This window comes from Lissotriton helveticus, chromosome 1_1 (assembly GCF_964261635.1).
Source record: "Lissotriton helveticus chromosome 1_1, aLisHel1.1, whole genome shotgun sequence".
NCBI classification, from domain to species: Eukaryota; Metazoa; Chordata; class Amphibia; order Caudata; family Salamandridae; genus Lissotriton; species Lissotriton helveticus.
Window position 1 is genome coordinate 714,654,606 of NC_136057.1, and position 15,010 is coordinate 714,669,615.

Consider the following 15,010-nt stretch of genomic DNA (forward strand, 5'->3'; position numbering starts at 1 on the left):
GCTAGTCTGGCCTTGATACCACCCTCCAATGGCGCCCCTCATCTTCACATAGACCCTCTCTCATGTGTATTTAATTTCTTATATAGTGCTACTCATCCCAAAGACCTGGGGCAGAGTTTTGGAGTGCGTTACAACACACACATATTATATAGAGACAATCACTCATATAAATGGGAAAGTCAATATATAGGAAATGGTGCTTAAGATAATGAGGCTTACAATGTGTAATCATACTTTCATCCATCATTCAGTCTTTCACGATTCATTCTGTCCTTCCATCTGTGTGCCGATCCATGTTCATATTCATCCATTTACAAACCTATCCATCACGTTTCCTTCCATCCATCTGTACACTCATCCATCCACTCTTCCACACATCCATCCATTAACTCATCCATCCAGCCATTCACCTGTTCAGTCATCCATGTAGACATCCCCCTTCCTCTTTCAATTCCCCTTTCACTTAGCCATCCATCCTTCCATCCATCCACCCATCCATCTACTCATCCACTCATGAATCCATCCATTGAACCTATCATTCATCTATCCTTTCTCTTATCCATCCACCCTTTCTCTCATCCATCCACCCTTTCACTCCTTCACTCATCTATCCATCCTTTTGTCCATCTACCCGCCCTTTCACTCACTCATCAAGCCTTACATCCACCCTTTCACTCATCCGTCCATCCATTCACCCTTTCACTTATCAATTCATTAAGCCACCCTTTCACTTATCAATTCATCAATCCATCCATCATTTCACTCATCCATCCACCCATTCACTCGCCCGTCATCCACCCGTTCACTCATCCATCCATCCATCATTTCACTCATCCATCCAGCCATCCATCCATCCACTCATCCCTTAACTTACTTACTCACTCACCTTTTCACATTAATTATGAGACCCATCAAGGACTCCACCCTCGCTGTAGTTCCTAAAGTAAGGGGTGAGGTGGAGCAGGGTTCACTATGCCCCTGCACATAGGCAATCTGAAAAAGTAGAAGGCATGAGTCATGCATGATGCGCAGGGCCTTGACGTGGGGCGACTGTGACATGGTGTTGTTTCCAGAGCTTTAAGTGGGATGAGAAAACTAGGGGGTCTCTTCAAAAGGGTGTTTGATGTAACAAAATGCGTGCCTTAAAACACATAGGCTAAAATTCTGTGCTTAATATAATGTGCCGCCTAACTTGTATTTTGGTTGCTTCTGTCATTGCATCCAGATATATAATACAAGTAACGTTACACTTAGAACAAGTAACGTTACACCTACAACACGCCAGAACTATTGGCTTTGTCAATGGTTGTTAGTTGAATATAATAAAAAATCAGCAATCATGGTTGCTGTACTAAAACTATAATCCTTTCCTTTCAACTTCTTTCACCGCCTTCCTTTGCTGACTGGATTCTCACCTAGCAGCAGCATGGGCGTTTTTGCACTTTCATGTGACAGAATGCCCTGCCCTGGACCTAGACTGGAGGAGGCCACCACAAGCTGTGCCAGCCCAGACTGACCCATTGTCATTCTGTATGGGACAATCAGCCCCACACAGAATGATAATGGGGGGGTGGAGGCTGCTCTTGTGCTCAGAGGAGTGCGAGGCGCCCCATCAGGGAGCTGAGGCCTTTTGCAGGGGAACAGCTCTGTTCCCTGCAATGCTTAAAAGCCCCGGCGTCAGGCCTCACTCCTGGATGCATTTATACAGATGGGTTTGCGCAGGGGGGGGGGCAAGGAGAGGCGCTCCAGAGGGGGCAAGCGCCCCTCCTTGCCGCCCCTGCGGACGCCCATGCCAGCAACATAGATTTGACTGCTCAATGGCTGATCGGTGCCGACAATGACGATTTCTCGATGCTGCAGAAAGCATTGAATCCCGAGGAGTAATCATTATGGAACAGGCGCATTTTTCTAAGGTTGTAGGTGACTATGTCAATCCTTTGCATATCTGATCTCATGAATGAAATCACACAAAGCCAGACTCGGATTCTGTGCCCATGTTAAGCGATCTGTGTATCTCGGAGAGCGGGTACTAAAACAGATCAGATTGTGTGATTGGCTGGCCTTATCCCTTTGTCTGAGTCTAATTGTTAGAGCAGCACGCATTTGCTGGCGAGATAAGGGTAATAGCGTAGCTTTCACTCTGAACTTGGATAAAGATACATTGCATAGATTATCTGGCCCTATTATCTAAGCGGATTAGAGGATAAACGAATCACAATCCACTCTAGTGAAATGAAATCGAGTTTCAGGAGAAGAAGGCATCAATTGCAGACTGAGCTAATTTCCTGTGCACGTAGAACGCAAAGGACAAAGGACGTGGTACACTGGTGAACACACGCAAAATCCAGAAAGGCCAGAAGAAGTTGGCGCCTAGTAGCGAGGGTAAATCTTGCCATGTTTTTGAGAAGTAAAAAAAAAAAGCAAAACAAAGGTAGCGTCCACCGGACTACTTACTGCTCACAATGTTTATTCCCCGTTGGATGTGACTTCAGTATCTTGGCTGCCTCTCTCTGCAAAAATATATAAAAGGCAATCAGCACAATCAGTGTCATATAAAGAATATGGTACCTTGCATTTCAATGCTGTTCAAGACATTCCAGCTCAATAAACAGGACAAACCTTTACACATGCCACAGTATTCAAGTCCTTAACCGCATGCGTGCGGCCGCTATTTTTGCGCTGCGAGGCTTTTTTCAAAAAGCCGCGTTACATGATGAGCTGAGCTCGTCATGAGCGTGCGAGCGGCACAACTCATGATGAGCTCAGCTCGTCATGAGCGCAGAAGGGGTTAATGCCAAACCAGAGATGTCTTGCTAATATAACTTTACTTCCATAGGAAAAGGCTTTTATGTTCAGCACACAAATTAAAACTGTACACCAGTTTTTCAAAATATTCATCACTTCTTAAATTAAACCTGATGTTCCTGAACACAGGATGCTCCATCCCCAAATACTGACTCTTTAGCCTGGCTTCTCCAACGAGTAGCTCCTGAGCTACTGGCTCGCCAGCTACCTGCAGTAGCTCTTCTGGGTGCAGCCCAGTGAACTAAATTAGAAGTTTTAGCTTCGTCGAATTAATGTAAAAATTGAAAAGTGCTTATTAAATATGAAAATGTGAATATTTTCAGAATTCATAAGCTGATGCTTGTACAAAAATGACTGAATTTCCAAGATATATTTAACGCTGATATTTGAGTGCTAAAAATCAAACGGTGTTGGGAAGACGATTATTAATAGTATGACCTCGGTGCTGGGAGCACGGCTGCTCTGGCTGTCATATTTTACCCATGTTGACACACTCCACATTGACAGAACATTTTTTTACATTACCGCTGGGAACCGTGCCTTATGCATTGAGACGATTGCTTCTGCTAAACTTGCAAATGGTGACCACCAGGGCTCGAGTCGGGGGTACACGCAGGTGGACGGCATCCCCCAACTCTTTTCACAGGGTGGACGCCGTACCCTCTGCCAAGAAGCTGGGCCCCACAGAAACAAGCTGAACGTGTCCCTGTGTAATTCTCAGACACCGGGACACATTGAGCACGTGACGTCATGAGATCATATGCATATTGTCAGTCCCCCCACTTCTTTTTATAGGACTTGTGTCCTGATGACCACTATAGTGATTTTGTCTGGTTCAGTTACTATTACTTCTGTATTAGTAGCTCAGGAGGATTTTCATTGAAGACAATTAACTTTTATTATTGAAAAGGTTGGAGAGCCCAGCACTATACTGTCAAGTACTAATACCAACTGCATAGAAACACCAGGGAAAGCCTTCACAGTGCTGTCTTAGCATAAATTCCCATTCTATCCACACATTATCTTCAAATGAACAGGTAATTAAATCTCAACTTACCAGGTACTGCCATTACGTGTACCTCCCGATGACATTGAAAATGGCATCGTTGATAGCATCACTTATTATATCTCCATTTGCCACTGTCAAGAAATCCATGACAGTGTTTCTTCTGGATTTTTAAATATTTTTGTGGCCCTGGATAGCTTGTGTTTTTGACCTCTGAATTTTTAAGGGTGCCTAATAGGCCCTAACCGCATGTCAGCTGTTAAATACATGCATACAACGTCAGCTCCAAAAGAGTAAAAAATTCCAAATGTGAGCTTGCAGTTAGGCTTTTCCCTCTAACATTTGTCACAAACCCTAAGAAATGAGTTGAAATACAGCTATATCACACACCAGGGAAGACATGGCAGATTCAGTAAAAAGCAACTAATTTTTTGAAGTTGCAATGCTGGCATTTAACATTATCTAAGACACCTCTCATTATGCTTTGTAAAAGTTAGACCCAAATATATAGTACTAAAATATAAACAGTAACTTTGTGGCCCAACTATACATTACATTTTTTTAACATAACCTAAGTGCTATGGTACAAATGTAGCTGCAGTCAATCTTCACATTGTTAACACTCAACAGTGTTCCAAACCTACTCCTCTTTAACTCTGGTTAGGGGATTGGTCGGAAAGTAATTCTTGTAACAAATACCTTCGGAAGGACAATATGAATTATTAATCAACATGCAGTTAGCAGGGAAGATAACTTTCATAAAGCTGTCATTTACCTATGCTTGTAGAAAGCAGTTTGCCTTGGTCACATTAATCCTCTGACTACTACTAACACTCCTATGAGCATTCATTCCACATTCCCTTTTCCTTTGACAGGTTCTTCATTTCCAAAGTTCAAATTGTTCATGAACAAAGGCCTTCCAGCTATTTCAAGCCTCTGTTTCTGACACCTAATTGTCAAAGAAAGTTTATCTTTGATCAAAGTTCTAAACAAGGCACTTTTGGCCAGTCCCTGCCCTTCGATTTGATGGCTATTAAGAGAAATTCCTAACACATGGTTCTGTTAAAGGGCAGAGCCATCACAGACTGGAAAAAAGACAGTTCCATAGGTGGGAAGAACAGATGTGCCTATGTGGGGTGTAAATTAGGCCTGTGCGAAATTTAAATTATGCTGAAGGAATCTGAGTAATTTCAGTAATTATTCATTACTGTTGTAATGCAAAATTACCAAAATTACTCGAATATGCTAGCTTGAGTAATTAAGAATAACTTGTGGCAAACATCCTGCAAGAGGAGTACAGGAACAATGATCTAAGAGAGAGCGAGTGGCTGCTGGCTACTGCTGTTCGTGTCATGTAGAATTTCGTGCTATGTGCTTAGAGCAAAATGCATCCTCGGGCACATTGTGGATGCAAGAGTGAATGCACTAAGAAAATAACACGAAATGCTGGATTACACTTGCCACACAATTATGCATAAATACAAGAAATTATGCTGTAATTACAAGTAAATATGTTAGAGAGAAATACATCAGTCACACCCACCCTTAGTGTAGCTGGATCTGGTGGTTCAGTGGATAAATGCCTCCACTGCAGGGACCTGTGTCCGACCTCATTATCGCCGGTTTAAATCCGGTCAGGTCCACTCAGCCCTTCATTCATGTGAGGTCAATAAAATGAGTACCATTGAGTTGGGTAACAATAAACATCTGTTAATCAGCGCCAAGATGCCTACGGATGAGTATGCACTTTACAAATAGATGTTACGTTTTGTAAATGTCCTTTGGTCTAAGTTGGGGTATATGAGTTTTCTTTGGAGAGGAGTTAGGAAAGGGGGACATGAGAAATGTTGACTAACCTTAGTAATTCCATTTTGTGACATAGATAATACATTATTGTGGGATTTTGTTTGATGTAAGTCAGACCTTCGATCCTATTGTTATGGGAGACTTCAATTGCATCTTAGATAAAAAAAATTATACAACAAACACACCTGCAAGAGCTAGAATGGTCCAGGTAAGGGCTGCTATACAAGATTTATTGCATTATTCATCAACTGGATGATGCCTGGCGGACACTGTTTCCTACAACACCAAGGTTCACTTTTTTCTCTCACCCCCATAAACAGTACTCCAGGATTGACACAATTTTTACTAACTATGGGCTGCTGGCCAACGCATCAAAGGTCGTATGCCCAAAGGTAACATCGGATCACAATCTACTCTTGGATCGTCAAGACAATATCAAGCTAGGGAATTTTCATTTCCTCGGCACTTGCTAAGTAAGTCTGTTTTTGTTACTTACATGCAAGAAGTTTTGAAGGAACATATTCTGAACAATCTTCACACTTCATCCCTCGCTCTGGTATGGGATTGTTTAAAAGCATGTGTGAGAGGGGCCACTCTCCAGTATGTAGTCAAGCAGAATAGACTTAACTGTACTCAGTTGGCCAATGAACATAGGCAATATATTGAGTTAGAACAGCAACAGGTCTGCGCAATAGCGTCAAAGAACATGGGTGAACAACAGATATATGCCCAGATTATTGATGTTAAAGCGAAACTTCATAGAAGGTTGAAGGATAAAGTTGCCAACATTTTCCTCAAGCTTAGAACAAAGCAGTATGGGTATGGAGAGAGGGTGGGAAGGGTACTGGCTTACCAACTTGCAGATCAGCGGGCTAATTCTCACATTAAGAAAATCAAGGGAGTGGATTGTGTCACTTACACAAAGTCTGAAGATATAGCCGAGCAGTTTAGGATCTTTTACGCTAGCTTATATAAGGAAGCTGGAACCTATAATCAACAAATGGCAAGGCTTTATCTACAAGAGAGCGTTTTACCCTATTTGGACATGTCTCATACTCTGGGCTTAAAGAGTAACACTGACCTCGAGGAATTGAACTTAGCTATCGGGGCTCTGCCCAGTGGTAAGGCAGTGGGAGAGGACACCATACCGCTGGAGTTTAACAAAATCTTTAGGGAAGTGTTGTTGCCAGTTCTCCTTGGGCTGATTAACGATATACTGCAGGGAGGGGATGCTCCCCCTTCTTGGAATAGAACTAATATTGTGGTTTTCCCCAAAAAGGGCAAACCTGTGGAGGACCTTGGGTCATATCGACCGATATCCCTTATTAACGCGGATGCCAACATTTTTTCCACGCTTCTCGCCTTGCCCCACTTGTTCTTCTATTGGTTTCAGAAGAACAACACGGTTTCGTCCCAGGTAGGGACACAGTAGCACATATAAACACTGCATTTGCAGCTTTTGATGTTGCAGGTCAACTGGGTCCGCGGATTGGGATGCTAATGCTGGACTCCGAGAAGGCCTTCGAATGAGTTGCTTGGGGTTTTTATGGTGTACTATGCTATCATTAGGCCTCGGTCGGAGGTTTGTCTCGGCGGTCCAGCGACTGTACTGCAATCCTTCTGCTGTTAATAAACTTAATGGTTGTACATCTAGGGCAGTAAGTATACAGCGGGGTACGCGCAAGGGATGCCCGCTTTCCCCCTTACTATTTGCTCTTTACATCGAGACGTTTATCAGGCATCTCCTTCAGAATGTGTCTATCTTGCCTATATCTTTTAATGGTATGACGTTAAAAATTACTGCCTATGCAGACAACATTGCTGTATTTACTACCGGGCAAGAGATGGCTATAGCTGTAATCATACATGAGGCACAACATTTTGGTTCCTTTTCTGGCTATAAGCTCAATCTAAATAAAATGCAGTCTATTCTCAATCACGCCCCTGTACTTGCTCTACCCCAGCTAGGTATCACTGTCACTGCTACCTACCTTGGTGTCTGTCTCAGTAGCTGTACTGATAATTTTATGACCTCGAACTACGAACCTCTGCTCAAAGAAATCACTGCGTATCTGCAAAGATAGCACAGGTTGCCCCTGACTATCATAGGGAGATGCAATATAGTGAAAATGAATGTCTTGCCTAAATTTCTTTATTTGTTTTGTTCAATCCCTTTAAGAGTTCCAATGTCATTTTTTAAATGGCTAGACTCTGTTATTGGAAGTTTTATTTGGGGCTATCGTAGAGCCAGGAGAGCTCTCAGATATATTAAGCTGACGTATGAGCAAGGAGGGTTCCAACTCCCCGATTTTAAAACATATTTTTGGGCAGCTTTTCTTAATCATATTCAGAGTTTACTTTTGGGACCCACTGTGGTCAAAATATGGTTTGTGTATCAGCTCGCATTTGGTCAGAACAGTTGGTTTCTTCTACATTATATGTCGGACCCAAATTATTTTAAGAGAGTTCATTTCAAGGTAGTTAGGCATATCTATCGTATTTGGCAAGATATTTGTAAAACTTTTGCTGTGCCAGACCTACATGAATTTATTTTCTTATGGGACAATCCTAGGCTCCCGGGCATATTTTTGGACTCTGTTTGTGTTGTATAGCGTTTTAGGACCCTAGTGTAATTTTCCTGATTCATGCCCTTATATAGGTATAAGATATCGTATCCTTATATAGGCATAGAAATCATAACCATATTAAGACATAGCTCAAGTAGTCCTAAAACGGCTTGGCTACTTCCACTAGTTCCGAAAATGTTCAACGATTTCTTGGAAAAACCCGCCTTCAGCAGTCAGGGACTTCCCCCTGCATGAACATTAATTTATCCAAGAAATCATGGAGTTTTCAGAGAATGAAGTCTCTAATGACGTTATTATGTCCAAGCTTACGTCACACTCGGCACCTTCAAGGTATAAATATGCCCACACTTGTCCAAACAAACACACGGTTGTTTGGAGCAGTTCGACTATCTACTTGCCCGACGCGCCCTGCTGCAGCAAGTGCCGAAGGAAGCCGACCCTCCAGCTGACGCACTGAGAGACACTGTCTTTTCTCCTGCCGAGAAATCCAGCTCCAGTGTTTCCAGGCTACCTTTGCGGGTTGCTGGGAAATCGAGTCCTGAGAGAGAGATACAAGACCTCCTTCATTCTAAACCAAGGTACGGAGCTGATTAGACCCTAAGAGAATTCTAGGAATTGATTATTGGCAAACAATACTAAAACTAGGCTACACCTTACTTACTTCTTCCCTTGTACTAGACCTAGGTTAGGTACACCGGGGTAGGCGTATTTTAGAAGCACCAATTGAGTACTTTTAGTCATTATTTATCACTGTATGTATTTCATGCATTTTAGGTATTTTATGGCTAAGAAACCATATCATGCATTTACAATATTATTTTATAATACTCTTCATACTGTACGCTTTGTACTTTACCACAAGTATTACAATTGCAGCAGTTCATTTCTTATGCTTGAGAAAGAAGACTGTTCAATAAAAACCTTTTATTGAAAACGCCCATCTCTCTATTTCTCTACACCTCCGGTGAAATGAAGCATGCACGATTGACTGAGTGAAATATCTATCTATTGTTTCCGCGACTCTAGAGATATATTTCTTATTCTTGGGAAACAAAGTTGTCATGTTTTAAGTGGTTTTCGGAAACGAATCCCTTCTTGTTCATTCGAGAAAGTTTCTAGTAACCTCTGAGCTAGCTGGCACACACACAATTAAGTCTAGTATATTCGGTAGAGACCTAGTCGACTTCAGTCCTAGGTCTAAACTACAGGATATACTATTCCAATGCGCAGAGCCTATTAGGAATATAGGAACTACACTACATTTGTAGAATGTGGCAAAAGTGTGGAATAATACAGTTAGGGCTGAAGTATGATGATAGGTCATTTTCCTCTTTAAAAGATGAGTTTGGGATATCCCACAATTAATTTTTTAAGTACCTTCAAGTCAGGGATTATTTTATACAAGGCAAGGGCTTGTTTCCCTTCCCTCATACTCCTGATATATTGTGGGCTATCTTTAAAAACCTTTGGTCAGGGTCAGATTAGGAAAGCTTATCAGCGATTCCTGTCTGCAGTGTAAATGACGGATCGGAGACGGAAGCCAAACTCAATTGTATGTTTGCAATTGGAATTAATATAGAAGAGGTTGTTGATGCAATGGCTACAATAAACTCGTCCGTCTTCTCGATTAACCTAAAGTTGCAAAAACATCGCACTATGTTCGTGTTATATTACTCCCCGCAGGTAATTTCGAAATGGGCCTCCTCCCAGGTCTCCTAGAAGTTATACTGCCCAAATGTAACGAGTATGCTGTTGATCTCAGGCATATGTTTGTTACGTGTTCCCGATTAACCACATTCTGGTATGAGGTTGCATCAGTGCTGAGCAGGTTATCAGGCAAGGTGATCCATTTAACTGAGAAAGAAATAGTGCTGGGGTCGGTATCCGATCCAGGCTATTTATCCAAACCTTTAGTCTCAGTTATTATTATCTTTGCACAGCTTTGCATTGCTAGGACGTGGATTGATGTACTTAGCCCCATAATTACAGATTTTTGGTTAATATTGAGGGGGGTCTATGAAATTGAACTTACGTTAGCTAAAGCTCGGGGTTTACGGTCAAGGGTGAAATATGGGAGGGTCTGTTCAAGTCTTCAGTGGGACTAGCTGCCCTATGTTCTATGTTTCTATTATTGTTATGGACTGTCTTTATTCTTATTCACTTATAAGCATTCTACATCTGGCTTGGACAAATATTATGTTTATGACTGTCTGATGTATGATTCTTTTCAATGTTTTGATGCTCGATAATCCTTTTTTTTCCTTTCTTTCTTTTTTTCCCCTTCCTATTGTTTTCTGTGCCATGAACGCTCTCTTGTTTTTGTTTTACTTGTGACTTAAAAAAAAAAACATTAAAATAAAAAAAAAATAAAAAAAAATAAAAAAGTCTGCCCTTGGAACCTGGAACAGGATCATGGTGAGGAAACAGAAAAGAGGGTGATGCGTGAAAAGTCTGGACAACCTTTTCTTGGTGAAATTTGCTAGCCACTGTTGGTTTAACTTTATAAAAACTGGTTCCACCATTCTCAAGACAAGTGCCACTTGGAACTAAAAAGATCAGAAGAATGGGTGTATGGAACAATTCCATTCTGCCTTGTAAAAAACTGAGGAGCATTACTGCTGTTTCATCTTGATTCTTAAGAGCTACAATTTTCTCTGAGCAACAGGGAGCTGATTTCGTATTCATACTCAAGTGAATGAGAACACGGTATCATTCTAGAACTGCCTTCTCACTGTGTAACCTTTATCTAGGAACGAAGTGGTGAAAATCCAAGGAAAAGAGAAAGTGCATCTGTCTTTAAAAAAACAGCAAGACCAGTGGTAAATTGAGTTGTCCAGACCAGAATTCTTGAGGCCATGGCTTGCTGTCGAAGAAGCCTCCCTCTGAAGTTTGGAAAGTGCTGGAGCACCAGGAAAGTAGATATTCAACTTTTGTAAAAAGTTGGTGTTTTGATATGTTCACCCCGTCAGCAGCTGGACGAGGTGCCAACGGCTGCAAGAAAAGATGCTACTCATTTTATCTACCTTTTCCAAATGTTTCCTTCTGGGACTGTGAGCTGGTATTTCAAGACAACAGTGGTTCAGTAACAAGACTCAGGCACAGCTGCTTATCTTGTCCTGCTGAACACTTTTTTATTATGTCAAGAGTGATACAAAATAATTAAATTTGATGCTAAAGAAGTATAGTAATATCACATAATAGAATCCCATTCTTCCTCAATCACACTTTAGAAAAGTATTACATTTCTCCCTTTCTCCCATAGTTGGAGCCACTAAAAGCAGTCCGTTTGAATATTATGACAAACCTGAAAAAGCTTCTAAATGCTAAAGCAAAACTGTTGAACAGAATCAACCACTAAATCTTAGCTGGCTAAGCTCCATCACTGGTCAGCAATGAAGGGTGCCTGCATCTTGCTATTGTATAGAACATAACTTGGGTGAAAAATCATCTCTTCCTTACCTTTTGTCAACCTTAGTCAGGTACAGAGGATACTTAGGACCCAGTCAGTCACACCATGTTGGATTGGATGCATTTAATTTGATTTATAATACCAGATACATCCACTCTGTTTAAATTGATTTATTATCTTTTGAATCATTAAAGTGTACTCTTTTTTAACTAAATTGATTTGGAATTTCCAACTTTTGTATTTATTTACTGTAATGTTGCTGGGTGTGTTTTTTATTGATCTCATACAGTTTTCTCTAACGAAGACTTTACTGCTTGTGCCAACCTACAAGGGAATAAGCACTGTATTCCAAAAACCTTTATTTCAAGGTGTTGCTTTGTTTTGACATTAAAGAAGCTTAGCTTTCAACAATCTCTGAATTCTTTCCATTCAGGTCATGCATCAACTTTGTTCCGCTTCTTAACTGTCCACAAATGAACATTTTTTTTTGTATAGATTTAGTTTGCAACATTATGCTGCCTTCAGGTGCCACTATTTCTGAATAACTATTTACAAGTCTAATCTCCATGAGTTATCAGGTCTGGATTCCTTTGATAGCTGAATGCATCCGGATTTGGGATAGTATCTCATTTGTTTCTGAGTCATAAATACCTTAGTGCATGGGTCTTGTCACACTGACCCAACACTTGAACTTCCATAACTACTTTGTACTGCTCTGTAGCAGAACAAATTCTGGTCACCCACACTAGGGTCCTACTTATTATCGGCCCTTTCCTATCCAACTATGTAGTTTCATTAATTCATTAAATTCTTATTGATAAGATAAACTCTTATTTATACCAGATAAGTAGGCCCCCTTTACATATTGTATAAGAAATGTGAGTTGGATGTTCCCGGTACAGATAGGGTTACTCTAAGAAATTTGAGTTGGAGGGTCCTAGGGCAGACTGGGGTACAAGACCCCAATTGCAACAATTGGGGTCTTTGGCTCCTGCTGCTCTGGGGCACCTGTACTTTGGCCCCTCAAACAGAGAACCAAGTACCTAATTGTAGCACGACTCCCTGGACTGTAGGAGTTTCATGGACTGAGTAGGATATGTAGCCACAACAATTAGAGGCCCAAAGTACCCTACTTGATCTTGTGGAACAGAGTGTGACTCCATGAGGGCAAGGTAGCCACAGAGGGCCATGCTCATAGGAGAATAGTGTGACTGGAGGAGGACCAGGACTCATGACATATCTAGAAGCATGAATTAAGGGCTTCATGCCCCCTCATAAACTCACCCTTTCTTTTCTACAGAGAGGACCCACAGGGTCCCGACGAGACAACCTCCCCGAGAATGTGCGCTTTGCCAGATGCTGCCAAGTTGCTTTATTACAAGGACTACAATGATATACTGTAAGATGCCCGGTGATTTGTATAATGCTCATTCTCAACTACACCATTGCGGTTCAACATTAATGAGCCTCTTTCCTTGTGTGAAGGAAAAGCTGCGTGAAATTGGCCTACAGTACTCCTTGTTGTTGTTCGCAAGACTTAAAGTTAAGGCAGGCCATAAATACTGTTTCTTTGATAATCCATCTGCCGCCTGAAACTGGGCAAAGCAGTATCTAATGGTGTCTGTTGCAGGTGCAGAGGGCGGCTAGACACTCCTGGTGCAGAAACGTAGGCTTGGACCCTTTGGGTGCAGTCCCAACCCAACTATGAAGGTAGCCTTATTCCACTTGCTGGCTACACATAACATTGCATATAGCAGAGTCCACAGTTCCTCTACGAACTTCAACTAATATATTGAATGTTACATGTATGCGCTCTCCCTGTAAGCACATTTCTGTTTTCACCTTTAGTAAGCACAAATAGCTTTGCAACAGGTGTCAAATTCCACAAAGCCTGAAGCACAGAGACTCCAATGCAGGTGGAGGGTTCTAGCCTTCTCCACTAATTTCTCTGCTTTTGCCCATGGGGTGCTCATCAGGATCAGATTTGAGGTTCCCCTCCAACTTATTTCAACTATTCTAGATATGAAAGGTAGATATCTCCTGCTGCAGGGTCCCCTTGATGGTACTATGCTGATACTTGGGTGTATATAGGCTCCCAGCCTGGATGAAGGTTCTTTCCTGAGCACAATATCTGGTCATCTGGCACAATGGGCTGATATTTCCCAGGTGTTGGGAGGGAATTTCAACTGCATCTTAGACACGTCTATAGATAGTTCATTGCCCAACCCCTTCCGCAAGCGTTAGCAGCGCACACTGCTAATTACTTTGCACACTAACCACAGCGATGAAACCATCACAACACTCAAATAGGGTTTATTTTTTCAACTCCTCCCTCATAATTTGCATGTCAGATTGGACCGACGTCCAGCATGATGTGCAGATCAAGGCTGGATGCTCTTTGTTTTCTCACATGCACTATATAGGTGCACTGTCTCAGCCCTCAATTAATTATTGGCAGGTTTTGGCTGAGGCTGCACATTATCTCTTCTCATCTTCGCCCTGCAGTGGAGCCTATAGCAATTGGATATTGTCGACAGGATGCAGCCTGGGGCATTCCTCTAAGTGGCAGAAGACACACAGTCTCTGTGTATGCTGACGACCTCCTCTTATAGCTAAGGGATTTGGCAGCAGACCTTTTGGACATTGCATTAACCCTCAGCATTTTCCATATGTCCCGCCTGAAGGTTAACCGGCATAAGTCCTGCACATTCCCCATGCTTCCCAACAACCTAGTGACTGGCTTAGACTTTGGATGGGGCCCCTTACAATGGCAACACACATCATTTTGCTACCTTGGGATCCATATCTTCCAAGATTATGCCCCTTGATAGCCACATCACAAGGGCAGTCACAGCTCTCAAAAGCTAAGTAGCATTCTGGAAACCCTCCTCCTGTCAGTAATGTGTCTCTTAAAAAAAATATTTTGCTTCCCGGCTTTTAAATGTCTTTTCTAACGTACCCACATTTATGAACATGCTTTAGAGAAAAGGGCAGGGGTAATTACAGGGCTGTACTCGCCAAGCTTGGTACCCATGAATAGTGGGGGCTTGGGAGAGACAAATCTTGAACAATATTATTTGCAGGGGATTTGTTGCTAGATGTCCTAATTGCACCTGGATGACACCGCCACAAAGCTAACACCACTGAAGGAGGAGAATTTGCTACAACTTCTCTCCCCTGTGAGAAACCCGGGTCACACACAACTCTGATTATTACATTTGGCCTACTCTAGTTTCAGGAGAGGCTTACTACTCAGAGCCTCTTCTATGCACCATCAATCCATCTACTACGCTTATCAAGCAATATGAGCACTCTCACTGCAACGAATCTGAAAGTTTGGAACACTGCAGGTCTAGTGACCATGAGAGATCTCTTCTAAGATGATCGCCTTTTACC

General features: G+C 41.9%; 1 long non-coding RNA gene across 1 annotated transcript in view; it reads right to left on the minus strand.

The window, feature by feature from the left end:
* Positions 1-2,469: 2,469 nt before the first annotated feature.
* The window catches only part of LOC144770582 (uncharacterized), a 783,424-nt gene continuing 770,883 nt past the window's right edge, over positions 2,470-15,010 (minus strand). The window contains exon 3 of the long non-coding RNA XR_013598932.1: positions 2,470-2,510. This is a non-coding gene — a long non-coding RNA (uncharacterized LOC144770582). The remainder of the gene's footprint in view (positions 2,511-15,010) is intronic.